This window comes from Coccinella septempunctata, chromosome 7, assembly GCF_907165205.1.
Source record: "Coccinella septempunctata chromosome 7, icCocSept1.1, whole genome shotgun sequence".
Classification (NCBI taxonomy): Eukaryota; Metazoa; Arthropoda; class Insecta; order Coleoptera; family Coccinellidae; genus Coccinella; species Coccinella septempunctata.
In genome coordinates this window covers 16,419,864-16,443,857 of record NC_058195.1, presented here as the reverse complement: position 1 = coordinate 16,443,857, position 23,994 = coordinate 16,419,864, and the positions used below count along the sequence as shown (strand labels likewise).

Below are 23,994 nucleotides of genomic sequence, written 5' to 3'. Positions count from 1 at the left end.
GCAAATAAATCAATCAGGAAATTGCCCGCCTATCTGTGCTCCACACATGCACATCGTATGTAGTCCATTCCGCCAATACACACAGAAGTGCCATGAAATTGAAGGGACGTAAGTTGAATATTCCTAAGCGAAATGAGGAATTGTATGGGCGTGAGAATGAGATTTTTATTAAGTAATAACTGGGAAACAGCAACTTGAACTAAGCAGTTCAAGGGAACTGCAGGTGAATTTCTTAACCATATAGCACTCGTTGGCAGTAAAAAATTTATAGATGATGAAGAAATAGGAGGAGTTTTATGCTTTCACACATTCAGGAAAACCACCGAAACGATATGTATGCCAAGTGAGCTCATAATAAAAAACTTTTATATACTACCACTAGGGCAGTTTATCGTATTGACATAAAATGCTCAGTTTTCATTATTCTGTCACGACCCATAACGAAACACTCCACGAAATATAAATTATTCCTCAATGCTAACGCCAATTTCTAGAAAAATATATATATACTTTATTCACTTTTATTTTAGCAGTCGGTTGGCCATGGAAATTTGACACATTTCACTCTGTATAGTACGAAAATGTGGGGTTATGAAGCTTGCCAAAACATTTTTGGGTTTTAAATCAACGCTACGTTGCCCGTTCTACGTAAAAGTTTCTGTTATTACGTATTTTATCACAATGTCGAATCTCTTCGGAAAATATGTGACGAACATAATTGAAGTTTATACAAACTGATTGAAGGCATAACAAATCCAGTTATTTGCATGGAAAATACAAGAGATCAGTATATCATAATATGCACTAGCTTGAGGAGAGTTAATGTTCGTTATCTTCTTTGGCTTACATCATTTGTAGATTTCAAAAATAATAACTCGAAGATGAAATGCATATGATGCAGTGGTTGCGAATGGGTATCTTCCGAAGGAATTAACAGATAATTACAAATTACAAGAATGTTAAATTCTTCAACAAAAATCATTTTACATCAATGGAAGTAAAAGAAATTGAAGGAAGTTTCAAGTTAAGATGAACTTCACCTTTGAACAAAAATTTCACATGAATAAACAAGTAACAGGGCAACTTGCGCGTATTTGTGGCTATTCATCTTAATACATTGATGTAATAATAATAATTATAGGTATTATTTATTAGTACCTTAAGACATTTACATTGTATAGGACAAGTCAAATGAAAAATAGAAAAATCCATTATAGGGAACTTATTCTCCGATGACATTTATCGAAAATCGAAAGTAAGCTTTTAGCATTAATTCACTCAAACATAAAATTCTCAAATGCCACCACTTTTTTGGGTCTCCCAATAGAAGAAAATTCTTTGTCATCCTCTTCATTCACAATCTTTCTGATTGTGGAAATATCCAGCTGAAATGTATGTCGTTTAGATTCAGATGAAACATTATATAAATTCTCTTACATTGAATATGTTCGCTACCGTCTGACGTATTGTGGATTTTAGAATATCAGGGTATGACTATTTGAATGAGCGGACCTGAATTCTAAATAGCACTTCCTGAAACCCTGTCTCTTTTTTCAATCACTTTCGGCAATTTCGTAATAAAAATTGATATTAGTTGTGGCAACGGCGTTATGACATTAACGACATTTTATGTGTGCCAACCTAACTTCGTTCTAGTTACAAAAACTTGAGAAAATTATTTCATGGCCAACCGACTGCTAAAATAAATTTGAACCCAATAAACACACACACGTGTATTATACGTTTATATGTGGTGGGGGGGCGTTAATTCAAGGTTACTCGTTGAATTTTGTAACGTTATTTCGAAACCTAAATTCCACCATAGGTTGATTTCACATATAATCAACGTTTATGATCAAGTGGTCTCGATTGCAGCGATATAGGGTAGGACGCCAGAGGTAGCAGGTTCGAATCCCGGCGGTGATGGATGTTTGCGGTTGTCTCGATGAACCTAGTGTGGGAAAAGATATAATGTTGCCTAATGGGAACAATTACAAGACAAGTGGATGCTGGCAGAAAAAAAAATTATTTTAGAATCAACATTTGAATTTCGTATTGTTGCAACGTTATTTCAATCGAATGGCAACGTTATATTCTTGTAGAATTTCCATTCCAAAAAGATTGTCCGCTACGTTACTGTACAACTATTATAGAACGAAACGTATTTCCTAACGACATTTTGCCGGTTTCTCAACGTAGCAATACTTGAAGAACTCAACGTTAGGTACTTCCACGTATCTGTGTTTATTGGGAATGAAGTATAGTTCCCCAATCGCCTATCTATTATTTATGCTCGAAATGAATTTAAAGTGATCTGACTCAAATGTTTATCGTGTATTTGATAGAGTTAAAAATAACTAGAAGGTATGTGCTCTTTATGATCCGATATCTGGGAAAATATCATTCTAAAATCAAATATTTTTCTGTCTGCCTCTGAACACATTTTAACTCCACATTAGGTTAGGTTTATTGATCCTTTTTCATTTAAGACCCGAAAGACTAACACGAGAGGGCATCACTAACTCACGACTCTCATGAAGTGCTTGGTTTGGAAAATTTATTGTTATCTCAAATTTTCATTCAAGTCAATCCTCCAAATCCACATCTAATGGGGTTTCATAAAACGTAATTCAATTCGATAATATCCCGGTTCAGTAACTCATAAAATATGCATTCTCGAGTTGAGAAGGAATCTATCACTGGATGCTATCAAATAACATCCAGCATCCATTACAGCTATTGAAGATTCTCCCATTTATCTCATCTCATTCGTTAAAATGGAATTGCACCAGAATGTTCACAACTACTCAAACATTTTATGCGAAGTCATCGATCCGATGTAGAATCCAAATTGAAGATTATGTTCAATAGAAAATATGTCTACTTTCATGGTATATCCATTTATTTTATATGTTTATGGGCTTTTATTGTATGAACATTCATATGGGCGCTCCCCTTAGGGTGTAAATAATGCATTTCAATATCTGACTTTTTTATCGACAAGTTCTCGATCTTTTTTACGACTCCATCGGTAATCTTTGTAGACTAAATAAAATCGTTAAGAGTAAGTTCAAAAAGAGAAAATGAATATCTTACGTCAGAAACCACTAATTAATGGGAGACCGGGAGAGTAGAACCTCTTTTCACTCCGAAGCCACTGAAGTTGTATCTGTAAATGCAAGCAACTCATTTTTTTGGGTGCAGATATCATACCCAAAAGGTAATAATAGATAATAGTTGAGTGATGGTGAGATGAACATTTTGAGTGCAGCAATTCTTTTTTTAGGAATCGAAAATTGGCTCATGTCTCCCTAACCCAAGGAAGAGTTGAACAGGGGGCGAGAGAGACTTGACCGTAAGTTTGTTCATCAGAAAAACATTGAAAAAAAAAACAATTTCCAATGACCAACGATTGTCTCTGTCAAGGTTCTATCAGCGTATGAAAAACATATTTTCTATTTCAGAGTCACTGCCTTATTTCCTAGATATTGTTTCTTACTTTTTTGAAGTTTCTATATTTTTTTATTTACTTCAATTATTCAATTCTCTTTTTTTTGAAGCAAACCATTATCTAAGCTCAGTACGGAAACTTGGACCACGGATTATGTCTCCCGACCATAGCATAGGTGAAGTATCCCCCACTCCCTTTTAGTCTATTCAATATAGATATTGTCTTAAACTTTTACAACTATTATTGAAGAGGTTCATCATTCTTAAAACAATATTAATCAATGAAAGCAATAAAACTTAATAAAACTTAGCACCTGTGAAACTTTTCAGACAGTGTAACCTATTTACGATACCGGTAGCTCAAAATTTGAATCGAAATATTTGAGGTGGTTCAAGTCTCCTACCTGCGCAAGTCTCCAGGACTTCCTCTATATGGGGTTTTTATTATAATTCAATCCAATCAGTTCGTCATCTCGGAAAATCAGAATTTTTTTTTCTTCGTAAAACAGCAAAAAATATTTTTTCATTGAAGAACAAATATTCATTCATCTTATTAACTTTTCGAGGTGCAATTATCTCTTCTCTGAATTTTCACATGAAAAAATTTCTCGAAAAGTCTCGCCATTGGCTACAATTCGTATCCTGGTGAAATTTGACAATTCTGTATATTTTTGACGGGTTGAACAAGGTTCTATGTTGAAATCCGGGCGAATTTGAACTATATAACATAACAGGACTTTATTAATAACTAAAAAATTATTGAAACACTCTGAAAATATTTTCTCTATAATAAACCAATGACAGAAAAATCCAGTGGTGTTACTCAAATAACTGTCACTTTTAAAAAAATGTGAGGATAATGTTTTGAAAATTCGAGAAACAGTATTGAATTCTGTAGCCTGGGACAGACAATATCTGTTGATTGTTTACGGCTAACTCATACAGAGTCAGGTCAGTTTTCTTTCAGGAAGAATCTTTTTCAATAATTTAACGAACTGTCATTTCCCACCAAATTCATATTCCTACCAACATTACTTCGTCAAGCCAATGAAATTATTCTTTCATTCCACTAAGAGTCATCAACAGACTACTCAAATGATTGAGAGAATCATAATATAATAGCAAGCTGAGAAATTGCCCATGTTACCTTTGAAAACTTCACCATGAAACCATCCAAGTCAAAGGGTTTATTACCTTTGATTAGTATTTCGTACCTTTAGAGTGTGCTAATGTGGGGTCAGTAATAGGGACATGAAAACCTTTTCAAAGGGTCAGGTAACGGAGGTACCTAACTGGACGATGAATCAACCTACAGTTTCCATGAATTATCTACCCGTTTATCTATATTGAAAGACCTTCATGCAGATCATTCTGCTATGAAATTGTGTGTTTATCCTCGAGAAATTTGAGATGCCTGATTCTATACGATGAGGTTTCAGGGGAGAACCTGCTTAATATTGCGGACACCTGATATTTTGTACGAAATTGACATATAATTGAGCGCCTAATATGCACTTCACCTGCATTAAGCATCATTGAGGAGTGAACAAGGCTTTTTGATAAATTCCATTTCTTTTTGTTTGTTTGATTGACCACATTTGAATTATATCTCTTAATTAAGATGGATAAAAGAAATATTATACGCTCAGAATATATTAATATGAATCGAGATATGAATCGATACTAAGAAATTACACAGATATAAGGTTTTTTCTTAATTTGGTGCATTTGGAGCATCAGAATGGGGTCTAGATATGGATTCAATTATAACATAATGTCAATGTTGAAGAAATTCAAGCTGCCTTCAACAGGAATAACTGAGGTTAATTATGAATTTCTTGTTGAAGCTAGATTATGAAATGATCATATTAACTAAAAACGTTCGAAAAAATTAACTTGCGTCACAAATGAAATATTTTCAATATAGGTGGCAACCTTATCATACTAGAAACTATCGAATAGTTCATTGCAAAATTGCAAAAACAGGGTCGACCTATGAAGCAGCGCAGTCACCATTTTGCAATTCTGCATTTCTTTGTCAAATATTCATTTCACATGTTAGCGATAGCATGTACAGTAAGTTTTGAGTTCAATTCTTCTTTTACTCTTTTCAATTCACAAAAATTATAATTATTATCGGTGGAATGAAATACAAAGACAATCAATAAGTTTATATACACCTGAATTAATGACCAGATAAATGATGAAATTAAAATTCAAGAAATACAATAAGTATCAGATAGAGATATTCATTGTTGTTCATGAAATTTAATTCGGTATTTTGTTGTGTGTGTTGTTAATGATTTTTATTCTTTTCATTTATCTACAAAGTTTCTTTCTCATGATATCGCATAAGGCTATCAGGAATCTAGAAAAACTTCCACCCTAACTCATATTTCCGATAACATGTCCAATTTCGGTTAATACAATTTCCATGATACCTTTTAAGCTGCTAATGAATTACAAGACTACGCTTTCAACTTATAATTACATCAGTGATGTCTGTCTGTCTTGATCTCTGATTAAAAACGACTCTCTATGAAGATTTACCATTCAGAACCTGCGATATTCAGTAGATTTTTTCGTCCACATATACAAATAAAAACTATAAACATTGTTTTCAGTCTTTAGAAACAGTTCATTTACATCTATTGACGCAGCAACGTTTCGAGAAAAATTCTTCTCTTCTTCAGGCTTATGAATAATGGATTGAAATATTTTTCTCGAAACGTTGCTGCGTGAATAGATGTAAATAAACTCTTCTTAAAGACGGAAATCTGTGTTCTTAATTAATTTTTGGAACGATATCTGCCACATATACAAAACCTATACAGGGTGTAAACGGACGAACGAAAACCCTGAATAGAAAGCATTGAGTTGAGTTCAAGAGTTCAAAAACATCTCATATGTGTGTCTTAGGTACTCCGTTTACGATATACAGTAGTTTTCTAAAATTTCTCTGATTTTCGTTCGGCTATAACTCCTGATATTTTTGATCGATTCAACTGAAAACTTATTATCAGATTGAAATTGTTAGTTTCAATGAAACCAAACATTGAAATTTAATAGAACTGAAAACCCGACTCATTGAGTCTGTATTCGAATTCAAACTCATGAAAAACATGTCATTTACAATGATAATAAGCTTCATTATTGATGATGACCAGAGGTAGAAATACAGAACTACGCTATCATGATAAAAATGATTATAATTAAATATCTTCAGAATGTTTAGAGACAACTTGAACCTCAAATACTTTTCCGGATTCATTTTCACCTCATTGGCCCTTTTAATGGGGATGATAATTTAATTTTCAATTATAATAAATGTTTTATTTTTCATTGATTCTATTATTGCCATTATTGGATCAATGATGATTAATGTCTTATTACTCTTTGTTATTGAAACATTGATCATATTCATGCGCAGAAAAAGTATTTATCAGTATTTCAGTTCCCTTTATCAACTAGTTGAAAATTTTCAGAATGCCTCACAAGTTTTCTAATAGAGAATATGCAGACAGGTGGATTAGGGAGAACCCCAACATTGTGGCCTGCCTGATCCCCTGATTTGACACCCCTCCATTTCTTTCCTTGGGGTTCTATGAAACAGATATCCTGACAATGGAACAATTATTAGATCGAATAAATGCTGCTTGCGACGACATTCGTAAGAAAAGCAATGTAATGAAATGAGCAGTTATGAGCCTCATAAAGAGGGCCAAAAAGTGTATAGAATGTTGAGGAAATCATTTTGAACACCTATCAGACAGAACTAGTTTTCCTCAGATAACGTAGGTTTTTTCCATATTTGTGTACTATCAATTACACAACATTTTATTATTGTGAATGACAATTTTGAATGACCGAATATGGTATAATTTTTTGACACATTCAACAGAATATTTGATGAAGAAAAAATTGCAATTAAAATTTATAAATCCATTTTCATGAAGTGCTAAGAGGCAGCTGACCACAAAACAAATATTTATAAAACTTCCACAATTGGAACAACCGAATGATTCATTTATTTCGAGAAAATCATTAATGCAGATAACGAAATTGTTCAAATTATGATGGAAAACTACATACAGGGTGTTTTTCATGAGTCTGAAGTTGAGTTAAGCCTTCCTTAGTCCGGTCCTGATTTGATGTCGAATTTCAAAGTTCTGCTTCATTAAAATTAACAATTTAAACTTAAATTTTAATTTCCAGTCGAATCGATCTAGAATTTCAGGAATTGTAGCCGAACGAGAATTTGAGAAATTTCAGAAAACCCTCTGTACTTATATGAGAAACGGAGTACCTAAGAGACACATATGAGGAGTTTCTGAACTCAGCTCAATGCCCTCTATCCACGGTTTTCATTTGTCTGTTCACCCGTGAAACACCCTGTATATTTTAAGAATTATTCCTAGTCTGAAATACGAATAGAGAAAATATTTGTGGGTGTGTGCTTTGAAGCATTCTATAATTACTAATTTCTCTGAGAAATAAACGATAATTTTCTCTTTGCCCCACTTTCATTTCACATTCATTTTCATTTAATTTCCTTGTTATGTTAATATGTGGAAATAGCATGGCCCTCGATATTCGTAATAAACCAACCATGCAAGAGGGTAATTTTTCTAATGCCCTCGTATCGTTAGCCATTTCTCCATAAATCGTCTCATTATGTCTGATTTTAAATATACTTCATTAATAACCCTCTAATGCCCAACAATTTTTTTTTTTTTTAAATTATTTCCGTATAGTTTCAAGTTAGCTTATGTATAATCTACATCTTCTTCTCGCAAATAGTTTAATGATTTACATTAACACCTGTTCTCACAAAATGAACCTATACTGAAGGCGGATATGGGCAGTTGAACTAAACTGCCCACAGGGAATAATTTTGTATCCACTTATATGCAACCAGTTATTCAATGTTATTTATAACACTTTTTTCTTTTCATACTTCAACTTACGACTCAAAATTTCTACTACTTAAATAAGAACAGAAAATCAACGAATATTCAGTAACAATTAATATGGACATGCGAAATAAGGTCTACAAATACAAGGCAAAGAAACAGCTTTATTATCACAATCCTCTTCCAAAGTTTGCTGAACCAACAATTCCATCACTCTGGTACACAACGATTCTAATTTCCTTCCGCACCAAAATCTTGAAAACGCTGATCTGGATAGATCTGTTCGCTTTTGTTGGATTATAATTAGTGTGTCCAGGCTTGCTTGAACTCAACTGAAATTTGACGAAATTCGATGAAAATCTACGGGCTTCGTTATAATTCCGAAAGTGATGTTCGAAGCTACTCTGTATCAACCTATTCCAACGCTTTACCGTTTAAATTGAAGAAAATTTCAATTTCCTTCTGATTAAGGATAACACTCATCAACTCCACTACATAAAATATTGGATTATTTCATCAGACACTGCACAAAATGGAATTTCTTACGACCTTACTACATGATATATCTCAAGCATTTCAGCTAAGGCAAGTTAACGCAGGCCATTATGTATTCAGTGAAGGCCAAAGGATTGTAGGAGAAATGATCATCTTATGGGTCCAACCATAACAGAAGGAGGGAAGAAAAAAAAACTAAAGATCATGAAAATTCCCGATAAAAATTTTTTTTTTTGGGGATTTGAAGCTTAATATAGTTTAAAGAGGTCTTGAAACAAGGAGTCTAATTTTCCAGATTGGGTAATATAACTTTCATTAAATATTTCGATACTAATGGTCGTATGCATTGTTTGATTAAGCGAAGTTTGAGCTATAAAACGACGTTTAAGCATATATAGAATCTCTAGGGAGAAAAAGGCATTTGGGGAGACCTAGTGGATTTTGAAGATTAGATGGTAGAAAGAAAGAAAAGTGTTGCAGGTTCTCAGAGATGTAAAAAAAAATCGTCAGGTGTAGGTACATACTCAACCGTGTCAGATTAAGATACTGTATATGCTCTGCGTGTCTCTGAAGATAAATTCATATTAATCCTACAGTTTGCATGGTGGGGCTGGCCGTATTGAAGAATTGAAAATGATAAAGAAAGCGTTTTTTAGAAGATAAGGTTACTAGACCCAAAGGAAGCTACTTTTCAAGAGACTGACAAATCGGACTTGACGCAAGGTCACAGTGGTCCATTAAAAATGCAAAAAAAAAGTTACTTGTACACTCTCGAGCGTGTCAGATTTTCATATAGATGGTTATTCTCAGCGGGGTTTTATTAATCTGACAGTTTAAAGGTGATAATGCATTTTTGTGAAATATCTCTCTTCCTGTACCTCTAATCCTTTTTGTATTCATTGTGAAAGTTGTAGATAATAAAATTCAATACAACTTTTATCTGAAGCAATTTTACGTTCTCCTAACCGTTTTCGATAAGGGCGAGGAGCTTAGCCACACATGCGAAAGAAAAACGTCAATGTAGAAGCCCAGTCTGATGTACAGGGTGGGCAAATTTCGATGTTTTAGCACTACAGCTTTTAAACCAGAGGAGATAGACAAAATCTGATACCTCGTTCTCTTTTTCCGAGAAACTTACAATTGTCGTAGTGATTTTTGGCCACTTTCTTTTGTTTTCGAGTTATAAGCAAAAATTGGAAAAATGGCGATATCGAAATAAATTTATATCTCTGCTAATATTGATGATAGAGCTGTGAAATTGAAACATTATACAGGCACTTTTTTACGTAGAATCCAGTGGCGTGCTCGCCTTTTTAGCAGGATTTTTAATTACGAAGCTATGACCCAAAATTATGTTTTTTTAAATGGGAACACTACTTTTCTGTGCAATTTTTTGAATGCTTAATTTTTACTGATTTAAAAAATATATAACATTATATGGTTTGTATCAATATAAATAATAGAAAATGGTCAAATCCACTTTTTCCCAATATTTCTATGGTTTCAACTTTTGACGAGCACAGAAAAATAGAGTTTCCCATAACAAAAGCAGTCTCCTTCCGGCAATTTCATTCTTTCTATGCTTTTTACCAATTTTCACAAAATTTGAATCAAGATATATTTCATAATTTTTCATAAATTTTCATAATAATGCAAGGACTTATAGAAGGAAACAGTGGTAATCATACGATGCTATATTTTTCTATGCTCATCAAAAGTTGAAACCATAGAAATATTGAGAAAAAAGGTTTTTGACCATTTTCTATTATTTATATTGATACAAACCACATGATGTTTTATATTTTTGAAATCAGTTAAAATTAAGCTTTCAAGAAATTGCACAGAAAAGTAGTGTTCCCATTTAAAAAAAACATAACTTTGGGTCATTGCTTCGTAATCAAAAATCCTGCTAAAAAGGCAAGCACGCCACTGGATTCTACGTAAAAAAGTGCCTGTATAATGTTTCAATTTCAGAGCTCTATCATCAGTATTAGCGGAGATATAAATTAATTTCGATATCGCCACTTTTCCAATTTTTGCTTATAACTCGAAAACAAAAGAAAGTGGCCAAAAATGACTACTACTATTGTTAGTTTCTCAGAAAAAGAGAACGAGAATGGGGTATCAGATTTTGTGTATCTCCTCTGGTTTAAAAGCTGTAGTGCTAAAACTTCGAAATTTGCCCACCCTGTACATTCATTGCTATGTATCTCAAAAATATTCGAATGTACAAAAAATTGCTTCGGACATACTTTTAAGAAAATGTTATGCTACACAACTTTTATAATGAATGCGGAATCGATTTGAAGCCTAGGAGAAGAGATTATTCAAAGAAACTGATTTTTGTGACATTTATGGCCTATTTTTATATTTTTGGCTTGCTGAGACTGTCAGATTATAATATATTTTTTTCGTTATTTTTGAATCATAAGCTTCAAAATACGAAAAAAAATCACCGCGTGAATGTACACATGACGTTTTTTTTGCAAGTTTGGCGCCCTCCCACACATTTTCCTCACGCTCAAATTGTCAGATTAAGAGAATGTATACTATTCAACATGTTAGTGTAGCAGATCGACCTCCTAACGATTCTTTTCAGTTAAACTGATGATGATAAGTGTAAGGGGAAGCATGAGGACAATACAGTTTTTAGTTTAATTATCGATTTTCATTCAGTATAAACCACATCAATTCAATATTAGCATGAAGTTATAACAAGAGAAATATACAACTGATGGGATTGCTGAGCCATATAAATGATAATTACAATAAATTTTAGTGGAACGTGATGTTTCTGTTTCAATTCTAGAGAAAATAGATACCTAGCCCATAAAATGTGATTTTGTAGTGATGTCGTTCTATTAATATTATACCTATGTCGAAAATATTCCCGGTTTAATTTATTCATCATAATATTAATGTGATTTCCTCGATATTCTTCCCCAGATATTTCATTCAATTTCATTAATACTTAAATAACGTGAAATGACAATGTTGAATCAGGATTGGAATTCTGTGAGTTATTTCTGATCAAAATATATCATTAGGTTCCATTTTGTCAGCTCAAAATTGCTTCATTTATAACCTTTTCGAAATTTAGTACCAACACCATTTTGTAACCATAGCGCATTACTTGATAGTTCAACAGGAAGAACTCTAAAATGCTTTAAGTATCTAGTTCGAATGAAGTGGGAGATGTCACAACAATTGTAACATTTCCTGTTTGTCAGAAAACCCACGAGATTTCCTGGTTTCCAATATAAAGAAACGGCATTCCAAGCTTCCTGCACGCAAACAAAATAGTAATCCTCTTTAGTCTCCTTGGTCAATAAAAGGCTGAGGATTGTTATATCCTAGACAGAATTTTAACAAGAAGAGAAACGAGTTTCGTATCCAACTTCACTTGCAAGGAGGAAAAATTTAATGATTGAGTGAACAATTTAAACTGGACATCTCATTGTATTGGTTTAGAGATATACTTACACATCCATAACCTAACCTAACCTCATTCATACTTCACTGAAAATTTTTCATGAAAATGAACTTTTCCAATAAGGACTCGATATTATATTTTTTTACCCTGTATGGATCAACTTGCTCTTATGCGTCGCTGAATTACCTACTGCCTCTAAATTGTCAAGTTAACGTTATTATTTAGAGAAATATTCCTGGAGTGGAGGAGGTACATCGAAAAAATGACTTTTTCTTATCAACGTTGGATATGTTGTTAAATCTCTGGAATGTTCCATTTTGTGAATTCCGAATTCCTATTACCAAAGTGAGCTTTATATCCAGAATAAATTGCTTTTGCTCGCAAATAATGCCAGTGCTTTCCTTTATTCTCTTTAATAAAACTTGTATTTAAGGGATCAGCAGAATTTCTTAGGAACCTGAAAAGACCGGTGACTCACTCTTCAATAAAGAAACGAACACTGAGATAACTTATTCCATTTTCTCCAAATTGCCCAAAGCTGTTTCATGGAAAATATCCCTTGATTATTAAAATAAACTATGGTGATTCATGATGGTATGGATGGCGGAGCCATGAGCAATTGAAATTAAAAATTTTCATTAGGCCAGAGGTATTTGCGAATTATATCTTCTGTGTCTTGTTGTTCAATTCAATTTCAACACATTAATTATTAGCTGATTTCACCCACTTGATATAATCTTAGTTACGACACTTTTAAATTGGAACTCAATTGTCATCTTTAATTTTTGATCTGTTTATTTTCTCGAGGACCAAGCTAATACAGTTTGACCATTTTCGATAATGATTTGTATTTGAAAGTGTGGGAAGCGCCTCGGAAACTGTGTCAATTTTCTTTTGGCCTCAATGATTAAGATATACCAATTTTGAAGTACAGGTGTAAGTTGCAAATTGGATATATGCGCCACAAACAACTAGAACAACTTCAAAAAATAAGAGGATGTATGCCGAGCTCAACAGTGGGGCTCTACTGTTCCAACTGAAGTGGGTGTAACCAAATTTTCCTCCTTTTCGGGTATTTTACATGAGAAAGAAGGATAAAACTCAAGTATTCAAAGAAAGAAGAACGAAAAACGGTTATGACTAGCCGAAAATCAATATCAATTCGACCAACGTGAAAACCTTAACAACGGAGCAATAACAGGTGAGTTCAAACCAACTCACGCAGGTTAAACGAAGAGTAGATGAAAAATTGAGCATGTAAGCAGGGGTTGTAAACCGGGGAATCTTTATTCTTCAGGGATTCGCCTACCTTTCGCTTCTTTGTGTTGTGCCTCTCTGCACGTCTCTGGTATTTCATTTTCCGAGCTTCAACATGTTCCAGACCACGTCACAATATCGTCCTGTCGGTTTCACATGGAAAAAAATATATTTATCGATTATTTCTTGTGTTAAGTCCACGTTCGCAGTATCGCAGTTCGATATTTACACAAACTGTGGGAAAAAGGAAATGTTTCAACCGAAATTTGTCTTCTTGATTGGTTTGGACGAAATCCAAATTGGGTATTTTCGAAACTTCAACCGTCGAATATCTTCGTGGGAGAAAATTCACCGGAAGGTGCGACGCCGCCTTGCCCGGTGGTGGTTTGAAATGAACTGAATGGGGGGCGGTAGGGTTTGCGCTGTTTCTGTCCTTTTCGTTCTCCAGGATCTCACTTGAGTTGCGTGAAGTTGAGGAAGGACGCCTTCATTGTTCTCCGTGAGTTATTCGGATATTGTACTGTGGTAATTAATTGGTTTGAGTCGATTTGGCTCTTTTTGGGATGCATTGCTTGGGGGACATCAATGATACAATCCGGAATTTTGAACGAAATTTCCATTAAGAATAACAAAGACTTTTAATGATATTTCCAGTTTGATAAGTAAATGATATTCAGAGACATAACACCTAACACACCAAACACCGATATAAAAAATTCGCTTTTGTTCCGATCTGTATCAATCACCATTACTGGGGGTGCCGAGAGACACATCGTCCCATCCCTAAGGATGAGTAGATGCTGACCAAGGTTCTTGTTTGATCTCGTCAGAGCAACACTACTCCCACTCTGATGAGAACTGTTCGCCACTCCTTTTGCAGACAAGACTCCAACTGTTTTTTGGATAGTATTCCTGGATAGATGATCTGTCGAATGTAATTCATTATTTTTGAGGCGCATGAATAGTTCTTTATGAAAAAAAGATCTAACTCAACTTTTCCGTTTTGCTCTTTTTTTTTCATAAGTTCAACCTAGCGTGGTGTAAAAAATAATATAATTACCTGAGTGCCAATGCAAGAAAAAACATGCCCGTTTCATCGAGATTCCGAAATGGTATAACTCTCTGTATTTTCAGCATTTAATACAAAATAAATTCTTATTGCAATCAGTTGAGGCCTAGTTTAATGCAAACACTGTTTCTAAAATTTTTAGCAGCTAAAATGAGAAATGCAAGCATTATAAAGCAATCATCTATAAGAAGTTAGAGAGCATGTACTGAAACTCATAGTGGCCTCTTAGAGCATCTTTTGTGAAATTTAATTCATTGAAACGATACCTACTCATTTTGAAATTGTAGATAAAGCTATGATTCATTAGGAAGTGTAGACTATAGAGCGTGTATCAGAACCCATGGTGACCAATTTAAGCATCATTTAGAAATTTTTTCAATGAAACGATATTTCAAAACTGTTATTTTGTCTCGTTTTCTTTGATTATTGAACCCCAACGTTGTGAAATCAATATTTTCAAATTAATTTCAAGTTATGAATTAAATTTCAGCATTTTTGTAACAAAGGTCTTGTGACTCAATGTAATACTAATTAATTTTAAGCATTTCTTCTTAATTACAAAAGTTCTAAAATTCACTTCGTTACTTGAAATTCGCTTAAAAACTATTAACTTCATAACTGTAGAGCTTAATAATGGAAGAATACGAGAGAAAAGAAGCAATTCTAAAATATCGTTCAATTGAATCTAGTTTTACAAAAAGTGTTCAAAGTGGACATGAGGAGCTCTACTAGATGCCTTACAACTTCTTATGAATAATTGCTTTATTCTGCTTGCAAGTCTCATTTCAGCTCCTAATAATTAAAGAAAACGGCTTAAATCAAACTCTGCCTTGACTCATTGTAATAGAAATTTATTTTATATTTAATGCTGAAAAATAGAGTGAGTTATACCATTTCAGAATCTCAGTGAAACAGGCATGTTTCCTTTTGCTTTGGCACTCAGGTGACCATATTATTTTTTACACCACGCTGGGTTGAACTTAGGAAAAAAAATAAGCAAAACGGAAAATTTGAGTTAGATCTTTTTTTATGAAAAACTATTCATGCGCTCCAAAATAGTTATTTTCCTATCAAGTGCGGAAAGTGATCAACTTCCAGTTTCGTGCGGGCAAAACACTTTCCGCAAGAGTTAGGAACAATATTTTTTCTACAAGCGCTTGAAATATATAAATGTATCCATTTCACGAAACATATCATATCTCATTTGATTAATTCATATATAATGACAGATGTAATTCTGCATGTCGTTACTATGGGTTTCTCATTGTTGACGTTCTGTGCATAGAAACATGATAGAATTTAATTTACTCTATAATATTTGCGTGCGGGAAAAACCCCTGCTAATTCATTCCCGCACGCAAATGCGTGCGGGAAAGAAATAGCAGGCGTTTTTCCCGCACCCTTTGGGAAAGTGACTCATTGCAACTTGGAATGCGTCCGGGAAAAAGGTTGAACGCACACACTTGTAGAAAAATAATAATTTACATTCGATAGCGCATCTATCCAGGAATACTATCCAAAAAACAGTTTGAAAAAATTCCTTCATTTGGAGTCTGGACTGCGAAACGAGTGGCGAAGGTTATAATTTTCTTGAATTATCGAAAATCCCCAATATCTCGAAAACCAAGGGACTTTTACCAATTATAAAATATATTTTCCTGAACCGCCATAAGGTCCTCTACCCGCAGCCACCATATTATCCATTCATTACGCCACACCCTGTATATCTACATCAAATGAACCTCGATAATTATACATTATTAAGGCGGAATTCATAGGAATTCAGACCAGATAATAAGTAAAAGACGTTCAGACTCATAAGACCTGTCGATATAAAGAAATCCGCAAATGTTATGTTCTGAATACATTTTTATTGAAAGAAATACCTTCCGTCCCATTGAGCTAGAGTAGATGTTGCCATGGTTTCAATCTTGCTTGATCTCGTCAGGGCAACACAACTCTCTAATTTAACCATTCCGATAAGAGATTCAAAGACGAAATACAATAGCTTTCACCACGCAGTATAACATCGAAATAGGTCACACGCGCCTGTAAAAAAACAAATAAAATAAGAAAAATTGTGATTGAAGGTGAAAATTCAATCAAAATTTGATTTCCTTGGCCTGAAAACCACTCGAGATAAGCTCATGGTTAGTAATATTATTACCTATATGCCCCTTTTATCACCCTGCATTCAGATTGTTTACTTAAGATGCAACAAAAATGCTTGAGGCGATTCCCTTTCCGACAACACAAAATTTCTGTGAATAAACATAAGGTCAAATTCTGATATTATTATTGAAAGGGTGAAGATGGAAATGAATATGTAGTTTTTTTTGGGAGCCACCCTTGCTCAGATCTGCACAAACCTTCAAGTTGACTGAGACGATAATGGAGTTTATAGAACAAGACAACCTGGCATTAGCCCCTTTCATAGATCTCAAAAGAAACCTATGCATGCTTATCAAAATCATAATGTTTAGGAAACTCAAAGAAATGGGAATTAGAGGGATAGCATTGTCTCCTAACAGAGAAGAAGTAGAGTTCTAACAAAGGAATCTTGAATCAATTCATAAACATTGAAAGATAAGTGTTAAGAGGGTGTGCCGCAGGGATGTGTACTGGGTCCAATATTTTTTATTTTACGACATCCTTGAATAAGATTTAGCATCTACCATAAGTTTTATGGATGACACACATGTATTAGTTCTATATCATTGCCACTGCAGAAAAGGCCAATGATGTTTACAAATCTATTAAGGAGATAGTTAAAGCAGCAGTCTTGTTGTCTACTGATAGGAACAGAAAAAAAAATCATTCAGACATAGATGACAGAGTAATTGTCTTAGATCAGTTCACAAAAGTTTATATTGATCAATTTTTAAAACGGTCACACCATATTGAATGGCTCAGAAAAAAATTGAGTACTTTGTGTTTTGGTATGAGAGTCTGGGTGAAGTATGTCGGGATATATTGGGAATCAGTAGCTAGTATTAAAAAATTCAAAAAGAAACATTGAGAATTATGTTCAAAATGGGATACCGTGATTCATGTTGTGGTGTCCTCAGGGAAAATGGTAAACCTACTTTTTTTTAATTTTTATTTTAGAATGTTTCGAAAGTATAAAAAAAAAATTTTTTATTTTTGTTCAAAAACAGATCCAAATTTAAATTTGACATTAAAGTCGATGATAGATACCCCATGAGATCCAAGGATCTTTTTTTTCCAGTGCATCGTCTTTCTAACTTTATTAGAAAATCATCCACATTACATGGTTTTAGCTTCATCAAAAACTTTTATGTTCTGGACATACATACTGCAGCTTTGAGTTTTTGGGTCCTGATGAAGCTACAACCATATTCTCAGAGATATTCTCTGAATCAAAATTTCAATATACTTATTCGTAATTAGTAAATGTTTTGGACGTCATTCTTTTGCAATTTATGTAATTTATTTAAATTGAAATATGGAACCAAGGATTTATTCATTTCTTTATGAGATACAGCTCTCTAGAAAATGCACCTGAAACAGCAATTTTGATTTTTTTTAACCAGAAATCTAATAGAAATGAAATTGGACGAGAAGGAAATTTTGACGAATAGTACATGGTTTCTAATGGCAACAACTGCATGTAAATCGATGTCAGAGGGCAAGAGATATTTTGAAAGAGTATTAGGATAATACCCCAGTTTTTCAAAAATAAAAACTCAACAAAAGCCACGAATGAAAAAAAAATTCATACGTGACTCCTATCAATTTTTGAGCATTTGCACCCTCCAAGAGTCAACAGAAATCCCCTTTTTCATCATTTCAAAGCAGGTTTATATGACTTCTCGATAACTTTCATATAGTCTTGTTCAATGAGAAATTACAAAATATGGCATACAAAGTATTCATTGAGAAAAAAGCGCACTGTTCTCAGAAAGTTGGCTGTCCATTTTCAGCCACCCTTTATGAAAAATATCTATCAAATGGGATCGAGATTGTGGCAGCTTATCCAAAGTAAATTAAACCTTCAACCCCTCATCGGAAAATATTCACTGGTTGGTTCAAAATTAATCGAATTGTATTTTTATTAATCCTGTTCTAGAGCACAAAACGAAAACGGATAATGAACACAAGATCAAAGCGGATTCGTTACGCACAATCATGGTGCCTGGAAATATGAGAAAAATTAGCTGTCAATTTCCAGAAATATCGACTCAGCTAGAAAGCTACGTAGTGTCTAGAAAATATGTAGCAATTGGACTTGGGTGAAATTCAACCAAAGTCACAAAAATAACGTAGAAAAAGACAATACGATGATCATTAAAATTTTTTTAAAGTAACTTACATATTATAAGTAAAATATACCATAATATTTACCAAAGTCAAGATGCTGTCGACTGAAAAAAAAACGAAGAATTACAAAACTGCTGAGATTATCATATACATTTCAATCTTAGGTCCATGGCATGGCGTACGACATATTATGGTGTTGTTACTTGAGTAGGTATTATATAAGAAATATTCTATTGGGGGAATAAGAATGAATACGTTTCTTTCTATACTTCACCTAAATTTGTAAAAATATGGAAATTGCCAATAAAAGCTTACGATGATTCATGAAAATTTGATGAGAAACTCCACAAGCAAATTCTGTAAACGTTGCTCAATATCCCCCCGAACCACATCCCATTACCCCCTTTCTGAATTATTTTCTCCCCAAAAACGACTTTCCAAATTACCCATCTCATCTTCATATACCCAATTGATTTCTCCCCCTTTTCCAATTTCTTCACCTAATCTAAATTCATTCAAACTCAATTTACTTCAACGGTATACCTTCTTCCTTATTTCCTTTTCTTGTGATCTATTTGCAACTTGTCGTTATTTTATACCTAGTTGTTCTATCAACTATCATAAATTGGTATTTTCATTCGATGAAAGTTTTACCTACCGCTGAACATTCATTAAATTGAAAAACTGTGTAAAATTCTCCCAAAGCTCTCTGAGTCTTAGAGAACCGATTCAAAGTAGGTACTGATTAAAAAGGAGGTTTTCATGATTTGATTCAATTCAGAAATTGTTATTTATGGATTAATCGGATCTTGATTTCTGCTTCATTCAAATCATGTTGATCGATTCTGGACTTGCTAGTATCTCCCTGTTTTGCTAGATTCTTGTGCTATTTTATTCTTGTTTGTTCATTCAAAAAAGGTTTTTCAGAAATTGCAGGGTATTATGCTGTTCTTCGTTTTTGATATTCAGGTTTAAGTTTAGTTAGGTTAGCTCTGATTGTCTAGTCTTGAATAAAATGTTGTATTTGCCGCCAATTTTTCTCATCTTGTCGGATAACAGTGTCGAAGTTGCGTCATATTTAGATCGCCAAAATTGATCTATAATAATATCGTGCGTCATATTCGACGTCAAGTAGGCTATGGAATTTTGAACGTCGATATTTCGTGTCTAAACGGTATTCTTAGCTCGTGCTATACTTTTTTCCAGGTGAACTGTCATTTAAGTATTTTGGATTGTTGTTGAATTAAAATTATCAGCAAATTATAAAGATGGTTTTTACGGACGTGTGAAAGGCTTTTACTATTGAATCCTACTTCAAAATTGGGAAGAAAATTGAAGGATAATTCAGTTCTTTTAATTCAGTCATGGATTTTCAGGAATAACTGAATCAATAAAAAAATACAAAAAAAACATAATACCACGAGCAATCCAAGATTCATGTCTCTTACGTATGAAAATAGTGGACGGTTAAAATTTTTACGAAGAATTTTTCATCTTACTCAATGAAAGGAATGCTTTTCGAACGTTGGGTAAAATTTACAGGTAACTTTTTCTAAATAGTGCCTTTCCATACAAAATTACGATATAAAGGTTAATGTCATCATTGTTTATAGTTTGGGAAGATGAAAAGTAATTCAAAGAAAGACATACGTTCAGCCACCGAACATCAGCCTTCAAAATTCCATAGCCTACTTGACGACGAATTTTTTTCAACGCACGTTATATGGAACTATGCATCACAATAAACACTCATTTGGGTGGTGGGAGGTTGATTAAAGGTTACTCGTTGAAATTTGTATTGTGTATTTCGGATCTTAAATTCGACCATACGTTGATTTCACGCATAATCAACGTTTATGATTCTGCTGGTTACTGAACATGTAACGTTTCAGTTTCAGTGCACCCTCAACATATATTCAGTGAGAAACATTGAATAAACCTTGAATACGATACAATTCAACAACTTGTTACTGTAGTCACTTGTCTTTAGCGTACTTTACCAACGTATATTCAATAGAAAATAAAGAACATTACCATATCGAATGAAGAGGAAACTATCCAAAAGAACCCATTAGTATAAACACTATTATGAAACGTTTAATTGTCTTGCAGAGTGATTTATTGAAAAAAAGAATGAATGGCCTGTATGTGGCATTATAAGAGCAAACCGATCACACAAATAGACTGCCTCGGCGGTCTGGTTGGCTGCGATGTCGGTTAGGACGCCAGAGATGTTGGGTTCGAATCCAGCCGCGGTCATGGATATTTGTGAATCTCTTGATGAACCTAGTTAGATGAGACAAAATGTTAGCTAATGTGAACGATCGCAAGGCCGGGAGGAGTGGAAAGAAAAAGGAAATAAATTCATATTTCATACTCAATATCATCAACGTTTAGATTTCGTATTTTAGCAACGTTACTTCGAATCGAATTGAAACGTTACTGTGACCCTAGAATGAAACGTATTTTCTAACGACATTTTGCCGGTTTCTCAACGTAGCGTTACTTGAAGAACTCAACGTTACTTCCGCGTATCTGTGTTTATTGTATACTTCTCGAGAGTTTAAAATAAATTAATGTGAGGATGATTCTAATCCGTCACCCTGTACACTTCTGTCCGAATTCTCGTGTCTTTGATCCCATGTGCGACTTGCGTGTGTTCTCTTTGTCGGAAGATTCGATTGTAGCTTGAGATTATGCAAACGTCAAAGCCCATCTTCGCGTTGAAACTGTGTTGACGCTGACTACATCGACAAGGCCTATCACGTCTATCACAATGTTTACTGAGGGGATGAACTAGTTCTGTGCATGCACAATCTCCGTATAAATGGATATCGATTCGGTTTCACAGAGGAAATGAAGGAAATATTTGACAATGGCTGGCATAACACTGGTTCATATTGATGCCTTGGATGTTGATTTTCTTGTTTGTTCGAATTTAATTGATCGGAATACTGTTGGAATCACTCAATAATGGTTGTAGAACAAATACCGCAGAATGATTGATTCACAGCATCAAAAAGGGGTGAACTTGACATGTTTTCATTTAAAAATTCCTCTAATGGATTATTATTTATTTTGTTACATATCTACATACATACTACTCACTATATTTTTTCTTGTTTTGTTTCATTACATCTCAAATCACACACTCAATGTTTTTTTTTATAATTGCATCAGAATTTCAGTTTTCTGTCGTAGTTGAAAGAAAACAATTAATTCTCATAGGAATGCGAGACCTATATATATTCAATTTGATACTACAAACACATAGATTCGAATATTGAATACTTGTCGAAAATATGTAATTGAATTTGAATGAGTTTTTAAACCACGACACGTGTTTCGCTATCACAATAGAATTTTCAGGTGGGTGAAGGTAAACTAAAATACATATTTGGTTCAGAAACAAAATATATATAAACTAGCAGTTTGACTCTACTTCACAGAATTTGGAGGGGGTAATGATGGTTTCCGGAACATTCAGAGCAATTTGAAAGAGAAACAGATAATGTCACAAATTATTAAATATAAGATATCGGATTCACTCAACGATCAGATTGACCTCGACAACTCCCCAATACTGAATTTATTTTGAATATTTGTGTTCAACTATAAGTTTTTTTGTCAGTTCAGGTGCTAACATAAAATTAACAAGGAAATAAAAAATATAAAAAAATTTGAATGGAAAAAATAGAACAAAAAAAATAAAAGAAATAACTTGGTTTGAATAAAAAGGAAAAAGGTTGTTTTCTATAACATCGAGGAATTAAAATTTTATTATGAACTAATTTAAAGTTGATAGATAGTTTCATTTTCTATATGACCGATCCTCCGATTGCTACCTACCCGTAAATTACTCTAAAGTTTTCGGTAATTTACATTGTGAGCTCTAATCTTATCTGTTTCTGTCCCAAATTGCTCCGAATATTCCGGCACTCTTATCACCCCCTCCAAATTCATAGGAAATTTAAATGACTTGTTTTTTTGTTTCGGTACCAAATATTTTAGTTTACCTCCACCCAGCTGATGATGCTATTGTGATAGCGAAACACGTGAAAATAGTATAATCTATTTCAAGTACGTATATACATAGATTCGAATTTAGCGTTGATATCATTGGCTGGAAAGTGATTCTGTTCATATTCAATTCCAGCTCTCAGATTCATCAAATAACCAATCAATTTTAAAATAGATAGTATATTTCCGTATATAAATATTGATTGGATGGAACTATCTGCGAACCAGCCTGTCCATACACTAAATTTCATGAAAACATTTTGGGAAGAGGCAATAAATACGAATATAATGAAGTGTAATATAAAAGAAGGAGAAATTGATTGAAGGATAATTTGAGATGACATTCTTCTCGAATTTTGTATATCACACAAGAATGACATTGAAAATTTTTGGTGAAATATGCCCGTACGTGTGTAATTAGTGCAGTACTCGTCTGTTGGTAGCAGTTTCTTTATACAATATTGCCTACTGATTACTGATTACTGATTGCTGGGTGTGTTGGACGGATAAACCAAACCTGCCACTGCGACAAAGCGGTCTATTGTAGCACACAAGCAAGCTCGTAGAGCTAGATCTCTCCCTCCAGTCCCATCCTACTCAAAAAGGAGATGATGTCGAAGGGGGAGTGATTCTTGAGTTCCTCTAGGACCATCTTCGGAGAGCAAAAGACTCCAAGTCTGACCCTGTCTGCCGCCGAGCAGTCACAGAGGATGTGACTGCTCGTTTCGTCCTCCTCTAAGCAGAGTCTGCAAAACGGGTCATTGACGATGCTAAGTTTTTCAAGATGGGCTCTGAGTCTACAATGTCCTGTGAAAACCGCCATGATAGGTTTCAGATTTGTTCTAGAAAATCCTAGCCAACGACTGGCTAGCACTGAAATAGCCCTGTGCGAGTGACGCAGTTCAGGACGGTTGCGCAAGTACTCCAGGACCTTTTGCCTTACTCAGCTGTTGTTCCGTTCCCTGATTAAGGAATTGAAAATTCCTATAATTGGTTCCGGGCCAATAAGCGCTGATGTTGCCCTTTCTCTGATTAGAGCATCCAATACTTCGTTGCCTCTGAGGCCAGCATGTCCA

General features: G+C 34.0%; 1 protein-coding gene across 3 annotated transcripts in view; it reads right to left on the bottom strand.

Annotated features, from left to right (window-relative positions):
* Positions 1-13,919, bottom strand: part of LOC123317365 (potassium voltage-gated channel protein Shaw-like) — a 193,511-nt gene extending 179,592 nt beyond the window's left edge. For all 3 annotated transcript variants that reach the window (XM_044903853.1, XM_044903855.1, XM_044903854.1), the window contains exon 1: positions 13,601-13,919. The gene's annotated coding sequence lies outside the window, so the exon portion shown is untranslated. The remainder of the gene's footprint in view (positions 1-13,600) is intronic.
* Between the last annotated feature and the right edge of the window lie 10,075 nt (positions 13,920-23,994).